The sequence below is a fragment of the Dermacentor albipictus genome, chromosome 4, assembly GCF_038994185.2.
Source record: "Dermacentor albipictus isolate Rhodes 1998 colony chromosome 4, USDA_Dalb.pri_finalv2, whole genome shotgun sequence".
Taxonomy (NCBI): domain Eukaryota; kingdom Metazoa; phylum Arthropoda; class Arachnida; order Ixodida; family Ixodidae; genus Dermacentor; species Dermacentor albipictus.
In genome coordinates, this window is record NC_091824.1 from 9,467,717 (window position 1) to 9,481,895 (window position 14,179).

The 14,179-nt window shown below is 42.7% G+C and overlaps 2 long non-coding RNA genes across 2 annotated transcripts in view; one reads left to right on the forward strand and one right to left on the reverse strand.

The window, feature by feature from the left end:
* Positions 1 to 14,179, reverse strand: part of LOC139059028 (uncharacterized) — a 138,556-nt gene that overhangs the window by 122,083 nt on the left and 2,294 nt on the right. The gene's annotated exons all lie outside the window — the stretch shown is intronic.
* On the forward strand, positions 1,067 to 6,445 carry LOC135910402 (uncharacterized). Its single transcript, XR_010567047.2, has 3 exons — positions 1,067 to 1,559; positions 2,321 to 2,434; positions 4,774 to 6,445. It is a non-coding gene; the product is annotated as an uncharacterized lncRNA (long non-coding RNA).

Consider the following 14,179-nt stretch of genomic DNA (forward strand, 5'->3'; position numbering starts at 1 on the left):
CTTATCCAGCCTTCTCACTGGTCTCGAGTGAGTCCCAGCGAGCGCCAGCGTACCCAGTGCGATCCAGTGCTTAAAAAAAAGAAAGAAAAAGAAAAAAGAAGAACGCGCTGGTTTCACACTGGAAGGCACTGGAAGACGCTGGTTCTTGCAATCGGCATTTCAGAGGTTTTTTACTATCAAGTAAGAGCATCGTTAAAAAGACACTCATTGACCAAGGCAAACATCACACTAATCGAAATTAAGAAAACCAAAGAAATATAACGGAAGCGCGCATTGTGGTTTATATCGCATATGCAGGTAAATCACAAAGATGTATACCAAGAAACACTAAGCAAAACTGCGCCTTAGCAATCGCGTCATATCTATTTGCTGGCATGCAGTGACTGCAGCACTTGGGGCGGAAACAGATCGAACGCCGCCGCAAATTTCTGGCACATACCACTCAAATGCACGCTGCAGAAACGATTTTTTTTTTTCAAGGAATCTTGAACAGCCACAGACCACATGAGCGCGATCCGCGCATGATAAGCGCATCGCCACGAAAGCAAGATAGGGAACACATAAGCGTAACCTGTACCTAACGGGTAAAATTAAACATCATCGTATATACGTTGCTGTGCGACGGACACAAGCGCACGGAAACATCACACACTGCACACGTGTACCTCCGAGGTTGTGTCGACAATTTCTGGGCTACATTTAAACGACAGCAGGAAGTTACTTCAATGAGAAACGAAGTGAGGGCACAGGCACTGCAGGTAACGGCTGCGCATAATGTCAGTTAGGGTTTTAAGGCCAGTGACCGAGGTTGAAATCGTTAAAATCACACCGCAGCGATAGCTTACACAGGGTAAATTGTCGAGATCTTGAAGGCCATGCTTTTTGCTGACTACATGTGGCATAAGCGATTCAAAAGCAAGAATACTGCATGTAATTTATTTCTGCCTTAAACTATAGCACACAATATTAGCATGTCAATGTTTCTTCTTGTCTAGCAACATATGTATGTAGTTCGGCTCAAAGGCCGGCTCAAAACGGCACAAAACCTGCTGTAGTGGGTATTATTGTAGGAATCACGGAGGCCACAGCAGCCGCACTATTATACAGACGGCGCTGGCGGCGCCGGTATTTTCGTATTCAACGCGACAGGTAGAATACGAAGCTACGGCGTGTTGTTATTGCTCCGTCTTCAACGGTTGTCGTGCGAGCTGCGTCGATGTGTTTGTTTGACCGTGTGTTATTAGGTTTGCTGTAATGAAATGAGACGTAGTTCGCGAGCACGAAAGTGCCAGAAGATGGCTTGAGTCTCGCTGTAAGCACGCCGTATGCGTGGCGCTCCAGCTAAATGTGGACCAACGATTTTCATGCCATGGAGTGCGTTCCCTTTGTCTCCGCTTGTGTTCGTGGAAAGTTTGGTGGACGGCGCAGAGAAGTAATGCGTATTATTAGCGCGCCTCAGCTCGTCCACTACCCAGTGGCTTGTTTGCTGCAAGTAACATCGCAGACGCATCACTGTAAACTTGGAGAGTGCCTTTCGACCTCGTCGTACTGTTGAAACGGTAAGCAATCGTGCTCGCCAACTACACGTGCGTTCATCCGTGTTGTGTGTGCTTCCCGTGTGTGTATAGAGTGCCTTGCGAACGTAGTAAGTGGAACACCCACGACAACAGTGAACCCTGTGCTGATGCTTGCTACGCGCTGGTTGTAAGAATTGTGTACGCAACTCTATTGCCACAGTGCGGAATTGATAATCCTGATAAGCGTTTGCTTCCCCTGAGAAAAGTTTCGGAAATCGTGTTCGCCTTGTGCAGTTGTGCGTGAGCTCCCGCCTGTCTGCTAAAGTTGCATAGTAACGACCCGTCTACCTCTTCATCGATTCTTTCTTCAATGACGTTTCCTCACTTATAAATGCTTCGACGTTGTGCACAATCTCTGCTTACGAGGTTTTTGGCTAACGAACAGTTCTAAGAAAAAAATGTAAGCCAATCACAGCTTGCTACTAGTACAGCTTTATTTCCAAGGCAAGATGTGTTGACATAACTGACTTAACTAAGCATGACAGGGGAACGTTGCCTATACTAAGTAATGGAAAAAAAAACATTAAGTTTAGATTGTAATCTGCTGCTGCGGTGCGTCCAAAACTTTATTTGATGTAGAGGTCCGCATTGTCATGACATTCGATGATTTCGAGCATTTGCTCTCTTACCACATTAGTGCAGACATTGTTTTCGTGACTCTTTTAGGTGCTGATTGCATGTTTTCACGATATCACAGCTTTATTGTGCCACTGCTTTAAGCTAACATAGAATTGATTTTGTAGTGGCGAGGCCGTGACCCACAACATTAACTACAAGATCGAGGAGCCCCAAGAAATGCCGACCCTGTGGATATATGGCTGCAGCAGCATGGCGTGTGATCTGGATCGTCATGACAGGTGTGTATGAAATGTACGTGTTCCAAAAAGGGGGCTTGGTGTCATTCATGGTGAAGTTTGTCGACACATTACTTAATGCAGCATACTAAAGAGACTAAATATTTATGCAACCTTATTGAACTTGCTACCTATTAGTGCGCATAGCCATTATGCCCACATGATTGTGTTCTGTATAAAACTATACCCAACCATTCCTGATGTTTAGTATTTCTTTTGCGTAAGTTGCTTACCTGCAAGTTACATATATTTTTTGCTTTGTACATAGTGTATTTATGATTTTTTATTGGGGTTTTATTCTTTGAAAACTATTTCCTATGCTGTACCCCTATTTGCATATTTTTTTTTCTGTTTGTGCTAGAATCTCGTGCAGTTTTCTGTGCATGTAGGAATTCGAAGGGTAGTGGACTAAATATGTCACAGGTCTAAGCACGTAGTGTGCACATCTTTGTTTATCATTGACATCTTTACAGTTACTTCTCTGTTCCCATAGTAACGGCCACTGCAAAATACACATTTGGTGAGCTTTAATTTCTTGAAAATTAATATGAAGGTCAGTATTTACTAAGCTGCATTTACTTCTGTAGTACATAGGCACAGACTGATATGGATACCTTGTTGACCTACATAGGATGCCTTTTTTGTTTGTTGCATTAAATATGGGGGCTCACCCACATCTCTTACTATATATGTGGTATGCCTCATCGATTTCACTTGTCAGTTTTTACGGTGGATGAAAACAGATGAACGATTGTAATCCAACATGAAGCCCCGTTGTGGAAATGTACGGCCAAGTTGGATGACCATACTGGATCTCTTATACACATGAGAAGATACCGGCCAGTTTGCCGTATGTACGCTTGACCACATGTGAAAGGGATACAGTGCACTCACTGCCTGTGACACACGACAAATTTGGTGGTATCTTTCACCGAGCAAGCCTCCCTTGCCTGCTTGCCTTTCTCAGTTCTCTTGCACACTGCTGTGCATATGGCACCCTGAAAAGAAAGGCTTGCTTAGATACCACTAAATTTGTCTTGTCTGTCAGGGGTAGTGTAGTCTATTCTTGTGATCATGTGTATATTTGGTCAAATGTACATGCAACAGATTGGCCGGTGCCTCAACACATACCTAAGACAGCACCATAATTCACTCCCCGGATCAGTATGTTCGTCCCACTTGACCATGCACCGATGGGACTGGGGCTGCGCACCTGATTTAGACTGTTCATCTGTTTTGTTCAGCTGCGGCAACCAATTGGCCAACAACATCGCTGAGGAATGCCACATAAAAAGACTGGGTCACAATCTGTTTACTGAATTGTCCGCAACCTTCGTAGTAACAAATTTGTTTGTTGCAACTAGTTTTATGCACGTTATTTCTTGTTAAATTTTCTGCTTGACCTATAGAGCAGTTATGCAATCAGTTTTCAAAGTTACTTGATTAGTATAATTTTTGTTTTCTGTTTTTTACATGCCAGGTTGCAAGAAGGACCCTTTTTAATTAAAACTGAATTAACATTTCAATTGCAATTGGGCAGTCTTATCATTGCGTTTAGGATACATATCAGTGTACATACCCGTACTAGATTAGAAACTAATTGTTTCAATAACTCAAAAAGCACGAATATACTGTGTCCATTGTATCTGACAGTGACACCGCGACTGTGTTCCAAATACCACAAATTGGCAGTTATCCATCATAGTTTGCGAAAACAACTTAAAACATTATTGTTCCCCATACAATGCATACTTAGATGCCCAAGCTCCATGCGAGAAATTTATTATTCGCATATTAAGCATAGTACATACCAACTATGGCTAATAGCGGATGGAATATTAATTTTGTCTACCGCTCAGCAATAGAAGCCAGTAGGTCATTCCCTTTTCAAAAAAAAATTTTTCTATGCATAGTGTGACATCTGTATAGGACTCTTAGCTCATGGGTGTTCCTGCTTGCTTATGTTATAAATGGGAATGTGTTGTCATTGCAAGATGAGATTAATGTGTGACTAGGCTGTTGTCGTTCGGAGATGCTTTTTGTCATCAGCAATGATATTCTACTGCCAGGCACATTGGCCCAGTGCTGATGTCACCGAATCTTGGGAAAGTAAAAATATTCTCAAAAGTGATTCTCAAAAGAACTGCCACTGTTTGGCAGAGTGGTGGGGAGGTGGGGCGTTCTGCCACCTTTCTGTTATAATTTTTTTCTGAAATACTGAAATGAAACTTAGCATAATGCTACAACTATATAGATATTTGTGGCATGTTTGTGCCTGCTAATACATTATGACTGAATGTTCATTACACCTTTTGAAAATTAATTTCAATTTTATTTTCCAGGCTCCACCGTCGCCGTTACTAGACGGACCAAATGAGGCCAAAAACTAGCCTTTCCTCGCTCCATTCCTGGGAAGTGAAATAGCAGGTGGTCATGTAAGAATGAACTTGCAACCATGTGGGCAGTAGCCAAAGCTCCCTACAGTTCATGCTGGTGGTGGAATGATAAGACAAACCGCAATATTTATTTGTTTACTTATTCACTTAATATTTATTTATTCATATCTCATGAATACTGTGCAGTTTTTTTAGCAAGGAGTCGGGTAAAATAAAGAAATATTGTTGCATCAAAGTAAACGTTATTTGAAAAAGCATAATTCACGTAGCACGAATTCATGGAAACTGTAAATTTTGAAGAAACAGAGCAGTAAGGTTAACAAATCTTATATAACAAAAAATGAGATCACATTTCTGTTGGACCTAATACCATAATTTAATCTGTCAAATTAGAGATACCATATGCTGCTCTAATATACAATCACTAATTTATGAGTAGATGCGCGAAACTCTCAAACGTTGCAACAATTTCATGCTAGCTGTAAATTCATATATACAGTTTGTTGACTTTAGACATAGCAGATGGAGTCTGCAGAACTATGATATCTCTTTCTGGCACAGAGACGAGCATTAGTAAGCTTCGTGGTGTTATTTTTCTTAAACCTGCCAAATAGTCCTTCCTGCAACAGGTAGAATTCTCAAATGCCGCAAACTTAATTCAAATTAGTGCTGTGGTTGTCTCAAAAGTATTTCTGTATTTTGGATGTATTTGAGTAGGAAAATTTACAGAATTAACGAACTTGTGCTAGCTCTTTTTTTTATTTACAGTTGCAAACTAAGTCCTTTTCCTTCAAGTTTTGCTATTTTCAGCAAATTTTAATAAAAATTGATGGTGTTAATGTAAAAACTATAATTTAAACATTTTTAAATGTATCAAACCTCATCAAATTTGGTTGCATAGTTGCCGAGAAAAACGATTTTACTGTTCATGTGCATTACATAGGAGCTCCTGAGCTAGATCTCTTTTTTAGTCATTGCGTGTGTCGGTCTGGTTTGTATTTCTCACCCTAATTAGAATATTGGCTCTGATCTCAAAATTGTTTCCCTTACAACGAAATACAAACTTTTAAACTTTTTACGATATATGCTGTACTGCTCTATGATAACCCCTGTTTGCCACATTTTTGCAGGGCCTACCAGTGCTAATTTTACACATAAACATAGACTAAAATGCTGTGTGGTTTCGGTATATGGTGTACTTATCTGTGAAAGCCATTATTTGCCACATTTTTGCAGCGACTGCCAGTGTTATTTTTGCTCAGACTAAAATGCTGTGTCGTTTCGTCAGGCTGACACAACATTGCAGTGCACATTCATATCAGTCTATTTTCAGGCTTTAGTATCCAAACATTTAATGTGCACTGCTGGAACAGGCACTCCTTTTGCAGTTTTAATGGTATGGTTTCTTGTCCTAGTCAAGCCTGTTATTGCGAGGTGTCAACTGTAATCAAGTCTGCCACTGATTCTTTTACCTCATGTTTCGTGTGTTTGCACCACCAGCTTGACCTGAGAAGCATGTTGGCAGCTACAGTTTGCGTGTTGCAAGTTCTAGTCTGAAGTGTGTATGTCACATATATGAAGCATGTATCTAGTCTGAAGTGCAATAAACATTTCAAACTGAATACTTTGTGGTTGTAGCACCAATTATTTTGCCACTGCATTTACTGTAGTCCTTATTGCCTACAGTAGAACTTTGGTAAATTGCAAGTACTTTACACACATCGGCCTAGCTTTTATAGGCATTTGCTTGTAGGGACTCGATAGAAATATTCTATAGAAATTTGCCTTTAGCATCTCTAAAGAAACTCGATAGAAATATTCTATAGAAATTTCTCTTTAGCACATCTAAAGGAACTCGATAGAAATACTCTATAGAAATTTGCCTTTAGCATCTCTAAAGAAACTCGATAGAAATATTCTATAGAAATTTGTCTTTAGCATCTCTAAAGCAACTCGATAGAAATATTCTATAGAAATTTGTCTTTAGCATCTCTAAAGCAACTCGATAGAAATGTTCTATAGAAATTTGTCTTTAGCATCTCTAAAGGATCTCGATAGAAATATTCTATAGAAATTTGTCTTTAGCATCTCTAAAGCAACTCGATAGAAATGTTCTATAGAAATGTGTCTTTAGAGTTCCTATAAGAATGCGGTGGCCAAATAACTTTTGAAACTCTATAGGAAAATTCTATAGGCAATCAAAATAAACACAATAAAGTTCTATAGAGAAAGTTCAAAAGACTTTCTAAAAAAACACATTAAAAATTTTTGTAAGGGTAAGACAATCGCATGGGTGGGGGTTACGGAAAAAGAACCTGCCTTGAGTAACTACATAACAGGTAAAGACGAAATCAGGAAAGAAAGGTTGTATGATAACTCAAAGGGAAGCTCATTACTTTTTGAAGCGCGATCAGGATGCCTTAGAACAGGCTCTTATCAAGTGAGATATAAGAAGGAAGAAGAAGCATGTGCTGGCTGCTATAAATCTAGGAAAACGACGGAGCATGTTTTATTTTAATGTGAAAATACCTGCCCAGCGGTCGATTTAGGGATCTCTGGCCTCTTTGAAGCTCTTGGGTTCAGTGAGAGCAAGGGGAAAGTAAACATGTGCGCAATACAGCTTAGTAGGAGGCGATTGGAGGATTGATGGAAATAAATTATGGAAACGACAAACAACTAAGGCGTACAAAAACGAAGTTCACAATAGGGGTTCAGGAGCTTCGGTTATGGGAAATAATCCTGTGTTTTTTTTTTGTAACATAGGTAGTACATTATGCAGTGAAGTAACAAGAGCATGGTAGAGGTACCCACCATGCCGTTCCAAAGGGGATGCTTATAACGTCCGTCCGTCCGTCCGTCCGTCCGTCCGCCCGCCCGCCCGCCCGCCCGTCCGTCCGTCCGTCCGTCCGTCCGTCCGTCCGTCCGTCCGTCCGTCCGTCCGTCCGTCCGTCCGTCCGTCCGTCCATCCATCCATCCATCCATCCATCCATCCATCCATCCATCCATCCATCCATCCATCCCATCCCATCCCATCCCATCCCATCCCTCCATCCTGCCTCGGCTGTCTCCTTAGCTGTATACGTATATAGACTGTGTCTGATGCAGACCAGAACTGAAACACACCCATAGCCTCAGTGGAAAACACCGGAAAGTTCGGGAGCATGTTACACTCCTGTAACACGTCAAAGCGAAAACATGCAGCACACTTGGTTATGTCTTGCAAGATCTGAGGGGTCAAACTGCTTGCAAGACACAACGAACTGCAGTGTGAAGGTCATTTGTCGCCCTTTAGGTCGACTTCCAAAAGGACACGTGCGAGCACTTAATGCACTCTGTATAGGTACAGCCTGCTTGTCGCCAGTAAGTGTTACGAATGTGTAACACAACGCCAACACGATTAAAGACTCATATGACTGTTGTACCTCAAGACTGTTTACTCGTGATAGTCCGTTTTTAGCACCTTCTGGTGATAAGAGATCCTTTAAACTACACACATTCTTTGGGGCTCCGCGGTGACTTCGACGTTCAGAGACATATTCGTGGCCTTACGGTCCCTAAAGTAGCAAGAGATGTACTGCAACGCTTTGACGGCATCGTGGTTGTGGAACACCAAGTGTATGCATATTTCCCTGTTTGTAGTGACAGTCTTTTTGGGAGTGACCAAGTCCAATCCTAGCTATCGCTCCACTTTGGTTAGAAACGCCGCGTTAGTGTGAGCGTTCTGGTTGGAATCACCAATTAGGTGTATGGGGTCGCTGTCTAAGCGTAAGCCAAAAGTTGCATATCCGGAAGCGACTTGCTTTTGCTTCCGACACGTTCGGAACAGCGACGGAACACAATTGATGGAGCGTGGCTTCTATTTATTTCCCGACTAGACGCCGCGTTTCTGCACACTGTATGCGTAATTGCAACGAATGTATGCACTGTACAGCCGTCAGCTCACTTAACACGAACGCTCCGCAGCGTGGCCCGGACCGGCTAGGCTGACACCAGCGCCGCGAAATGTTGTGCTCTGTTATCTCGGCATGTTTGCGGCGGCTTACGATAGCTGGAGCGCAGCTCGATTTGGCGGCTCGTCTTGTCTTTTGCTTGTGCCTGACCGGCGAAGAGAGTGCGCTCACTTGATATGGTCTCGCCATGTTGCGCACGTGGCTGCGGTCTGGCGCGCGTCCAGAAAGCACGTTGCGGTTTGCTTTCTGGACGAAATGGCGGGCGACAGCTCGCGCGCCTTTCGGGTTTGGTCTCAAAGCTGGCGCTTTAAGGAAATGATGAATAGCAAAAGGAGAGCAAATGCACGTTTGTGGCGTTTGCAAAGGGTGGAAAATAAATAAATCGGCAAATACGGTGGCATAGTTCAAGTTCCCCATTTCTTATATTCTCTGACAGCGCGCATCGGATTGCTTCCGCAGGTTAGTGTGTGCCTGTCTGTTTAGTCCACGATTTACGGAAGATCCAGTGTCGGAACGTGCAGCCATTTAAAATATTACCTGCAGTTCGCCTTCTTAAAACTAGCGAAAAAACCATATAGGAAGCTCGCATTGCAAAGTGTCAAGCATGACACTGTGAATAAGATCGGGGAACCCGCTGTTTAAGTCACCAAGATGCGACTTATAAGCTATAAGATGCCATCTTTCCATACACTGCATCTATGGCCAGAGTCTTTCTAGTTACCTAAAAAGCCAGTTTCTTATCCGACAAGATGCCACTTAGTGCTTTTGGTCAATAACTAGACATTAAATGCTTAGTTTGCATCGCATCTACGCGTCTTTCTTGCCCAGTACACCTGGAGCTCCTACGCCCCAACACTGGATCTCGAGTGCAGCGTGGACTAAGCAGGAAGCCAGACACTAACCTGCGAGAGCACTCCTATGCGCGCTGTCAGAGAATATACGAAACGAAGAACATGAACAACGGTGCCACCAGATTTGCAGATTAATTTATTGTTCAGCCCATAAAGTTTCATATTGGTATACCTAGAGGGAAATCAGGCGCTGCTATCGTTCAACTATCATGGGAATGATGGAAAATACAGGCTTCGGATTGACATTCTGTTGACTGGCGAACTATTCTACATGTTTTGGCAGTTTTGGTTTCGCTCCAAGCGCAATTGCTATAACCTGCAGTGGAACAGTGCAACGCAAAGCTGTCTGCCTTACTCTCAATTCGACACGCTAACACATTTTCCCTCATTTCCGCATCCTACCGCCCCACACCCTCTCCCCTTTAGAATAACCCCACCTATATATACTGTGGCGAGGAAAGCATACGTCGCCTTGAAGAAGACAAGTCCACTTGTCGAAACGTTGGCTCCTGCATTCACCTTGTTCACGTTTTGCTCATCGTCTTGAATTTCAATTTGCCGCATTCCCCGCCTTTTCTCTGCCTTTGTTATGTTACTCGAAGTGGCGACAGCACGCTGGGCCAGCGACTGGGACGATGTCTTTGTCGCGGTGTGGTGTTTACAATGTTTACGGCATCGTAAACGCCGAAACAACATGTTTTCCCGTACAAAACATTATTGAGAAGGTATAGAGCTTTTCATCGGGCGAGGAGGACGGGGCGTGCGGAGAGCCTTTCCTCCTCTCTGGCTTGGGCGATCCGGCGCGGCGCAGCTTGGAAGTATTGTTGTCGCGTGCTGCGGAACAATTTCGAGATGTTTTAGATGGTACTTTGTGAAATTTACGCCATGTCCGTTCATATAAGTTCGTCCGGGAAGCCTTTCGGTGCATAGGTAACTACAGTAAGCGGAAATATCTCTTGGGGGAGCAAAAATGTGACGCGCTTTATCAGCCGCGGCGTAAGCACATTATCAGTCACGGTGTGTTTGGTGTTGTGAACTATTTTGCTTAAATCGGTTTTAATTCAACAAAGAAAACCGGTGTCTGTATTAGCAGCATGAAATGGTAAGTCTGCTCACTATCTGATCGCTTGGCGTAGGGAGTAAAACATAAAGCATAAGAGCGCATGCTCGTGCACGGCCAACCTAAGGCAGCCACGAAACATCTACGCGGCAGGCGCTGTCAAATATTTGTGATGCACCGGCATCGTTCTCGCGCATTTCAAGTGTAGTAGGCTTGAAATTACCATATGTCTACGCTAGCCTTCCTGCATGAGGCCAATGGCGTTGCTAAACACAGAGATCACTGCGGTTGGTGAACCAGCACGATACATATGTGAGCTGTGCGCTTCGGCATTGCCATTTTGGCTTGTATACAGCCATAATATATGAGAGGGATAGCATAAAAAGAATGCGATGCCTATTTTTGAGGACAAAATTTCCGTAATACGTGTGAGTGCGTCGTAGAGAACGAAACGAACACAACCGAAAAAAAAATTCGGTTATGAGCCTCTTTCTCGAAAAAGCAAGAGAAAACGGGCTAATGCCGCAATACGACCTCGCATTGTCACGCCGCACAACATCTATAATTATATAACAACTGAAGCCGTATGCTTGGACTATGCGGTACATAGAGCAAAGATATCTGTAATCCAGCACCTACCACTGCTTAGGGCGCTCGCGCAGTTCGTAAACAGTCCCTTTGCTGGACAAGCTTAATTTAGACTGTAAGGTATGCTGCTATTACTTGCCAAAGATAATTTATTGAGGGGCGGAAACCTCATCCGTCGAACCAAGTAGTCACGCAATGTAACCTGCAGCGAACAGTTTGAACGCTTGTACCCACGGTACCCACGGTTGTAGAACGGTACCCACGCTGTTACGATCGTCGCGTATGTTTCATGGCTCCTAAACCGCAGCTTAGAAATAGAGGATAATACTGCAATACGGTCACATTAGTGATTGGAACATTCAGAAATACACAATTGATCTCCGAGGCTGATTGTAGGCTCAAATATGCACGCACACATCGCGCTGCGTGTTCTGTCCACCTCAACGCCAACAGAAATTCCGGCCATGACGCCTTAAACCACTTCAGCACGTCTCACAGAAACGTTTACCACGAAGACGACGCACGTCATACTAAACAGACCACACAACCGCGTAAACAAACGCCAGAACCTACCGCCGAGCGAATACCTGCCATGCAAAAGACCGCTTTCACCCAACCCAGTATGGCGCTGCTCATAAGCGGCGCCACTGCGTTCACAATATGGCGGCGCCCACGAAAAAACGGTCTATTGACCTCTCCTTGATCAATGTTGAGTTTTTATTGACAAATTATTGAGAGTTTGTTGGAGAATTGTTGGGTTGAGTGTTTAGGACTCTTGAATATTGGCCACACAAATTTAATTGAAACACTATTGGGTTCCTCATTGTTGAATAATTGTTAAGTTACTATTGAAAGTCCACTGTGCTTAAACGGCCCGTTGGGTTTGTTTTGTTGAATGGCTGTTGAGTTACCATTGATTCTGCGTTAAACTGACGTTGTTATAGTTCTGTTGACCTGTTGTTGAACTATTATTTCCACAGCACTGAAAAGCACATTCTGGCAGAGTTGAGATGGCATTGAGATTTCAGAAGTCGCCATTGAAATATGATTGACGTTTCGTTGGGCTAGTGGATTTTTATTCATATATTGAAATTGCTTTGCTGTTCACACTTGCATGCCCCGGTGCCTGCTCATAACTTTCCCAAACGCAAACAAAATCAAAGGACAGACTGATCAACTTGAAGTACCTTTATTTACACTAAAGATGCGCGCACGTGAAACATTACAGTACATAACGCACCACTACATCGAACCTGGAGACATAGGCTAGTACCTACAGCACTCTAGCAGTGTAAATACATCTGAAAAACCTATAAATATGAATTCAATCAAAACGATCATTGCGGTCTTTCCTTTCGACTTAAGTTTATGACTAGAAGGCAAAGCGACTCAAAAGGCAGGGCTTAAGCATACCCTTGTAACAACCAACTTTGAACACATGAACACTTGAAGCTGCTTGCGTGTGAATACACCATACATCTGAATATGTTACATTGAAATGTTTCGCAGACTACCACATCACAGGAAGAGCTACAGCTGACTGTGAGAAGGCAAAATAACATACTTGAAACAAATGACTTCACGTAAATATATACAAGCTTTATCACGCGTCTTCACCGCGATTAAAACAACTTCCCACTTCCCACTTCACAAATCCGGTAATAAGCACTTGCCTCAAAATTATCGTCCCATTTCACTCACTAGCACATGCTGCAAATTACTAGAACATATAATTTTCAAACACATCGCCACCTTTCTTGATGATAACTGTTTTTTTTTTCTTCTACGCAACATGGTTTCCGTTAAACACACTCCTGCGAAACGCAACTACTCTCATTCACTGATAAATTGCATAGGATTCTTGACCAGTCATCTTTCGCGGATTGCATCTTTTTTAGATTTCGCGAAAGCTTTTGACAAAGTATGCCATCAATACTTGCTTTATAAATTAAGTCATCTTAATCTTGATCCACATGTCTTTAGATGGATTCAATCTTTCCTTCTCAACCGCAGGCAGTTTGTTTTCACTAATGGCTCAACTTCACCGCTTACTAACGTACTATCTGGTGTGCCACAAGGATCCGTCCTCGGACCCCTCCAATTCTTAATTTACATTAATGACCTTCCGTCCACCCTATCTTCTGCCAGCCACCTTTTTGCTGACGACTGTGTAATTTTCCGCGAAATACGTGACCTCAACGGCATTAATACTCTCCAGACCGATCTTAATTTGGTCTCTAACTGGTGTAAAACTTGGAATATAGAATTAAATATTAACAAATGTAAGGTCATGCGTGTTTCTCGCTGCTCTAACACTCCCCCTTCTTCTTATTGTCTTAATGGCACTCCTCTTGATTCCGTCACATCATATAAATATCTAGGCGTACATATATCACGAAACTTAACATGGAATGCCCATACTGAATACGTTACCAATAACGCTAATCGCATGTTAGGGTATTTACGTCGCAACTTCTCTTCTGCTCCTTTGTCCTTAAAGCTACTACTTTATAAATCACTAATAAGAGCTAAACTTGAATACGCGTCATCTATATGGGACCCTGGCCATGAAAATCTTATATATTCTCTTGAACTTATACAAAATAACTCCGTTCGCTTCATTTTTTCAAATTACAACCGTACTGCAAGTATCACAGCCATGAAAACTAACCTCTCTCTCCCATCTTTAAGATCCCGTCGGAAAATCCGTCGCCTCACTCTATTTCACAAGGTATATCATCACATCACGCTACATGACGATCTTATTACACCACCGGAATACATCTCCAAACGCACTGATCATCGGCACAAGGTTGGCATCCAAAAATGCAAAACTAAAGCTTGTTTTCAGTCATACCTTCCCCAGACATCTGTCGAATGGAACCGCCTCCCTCCTGATATTG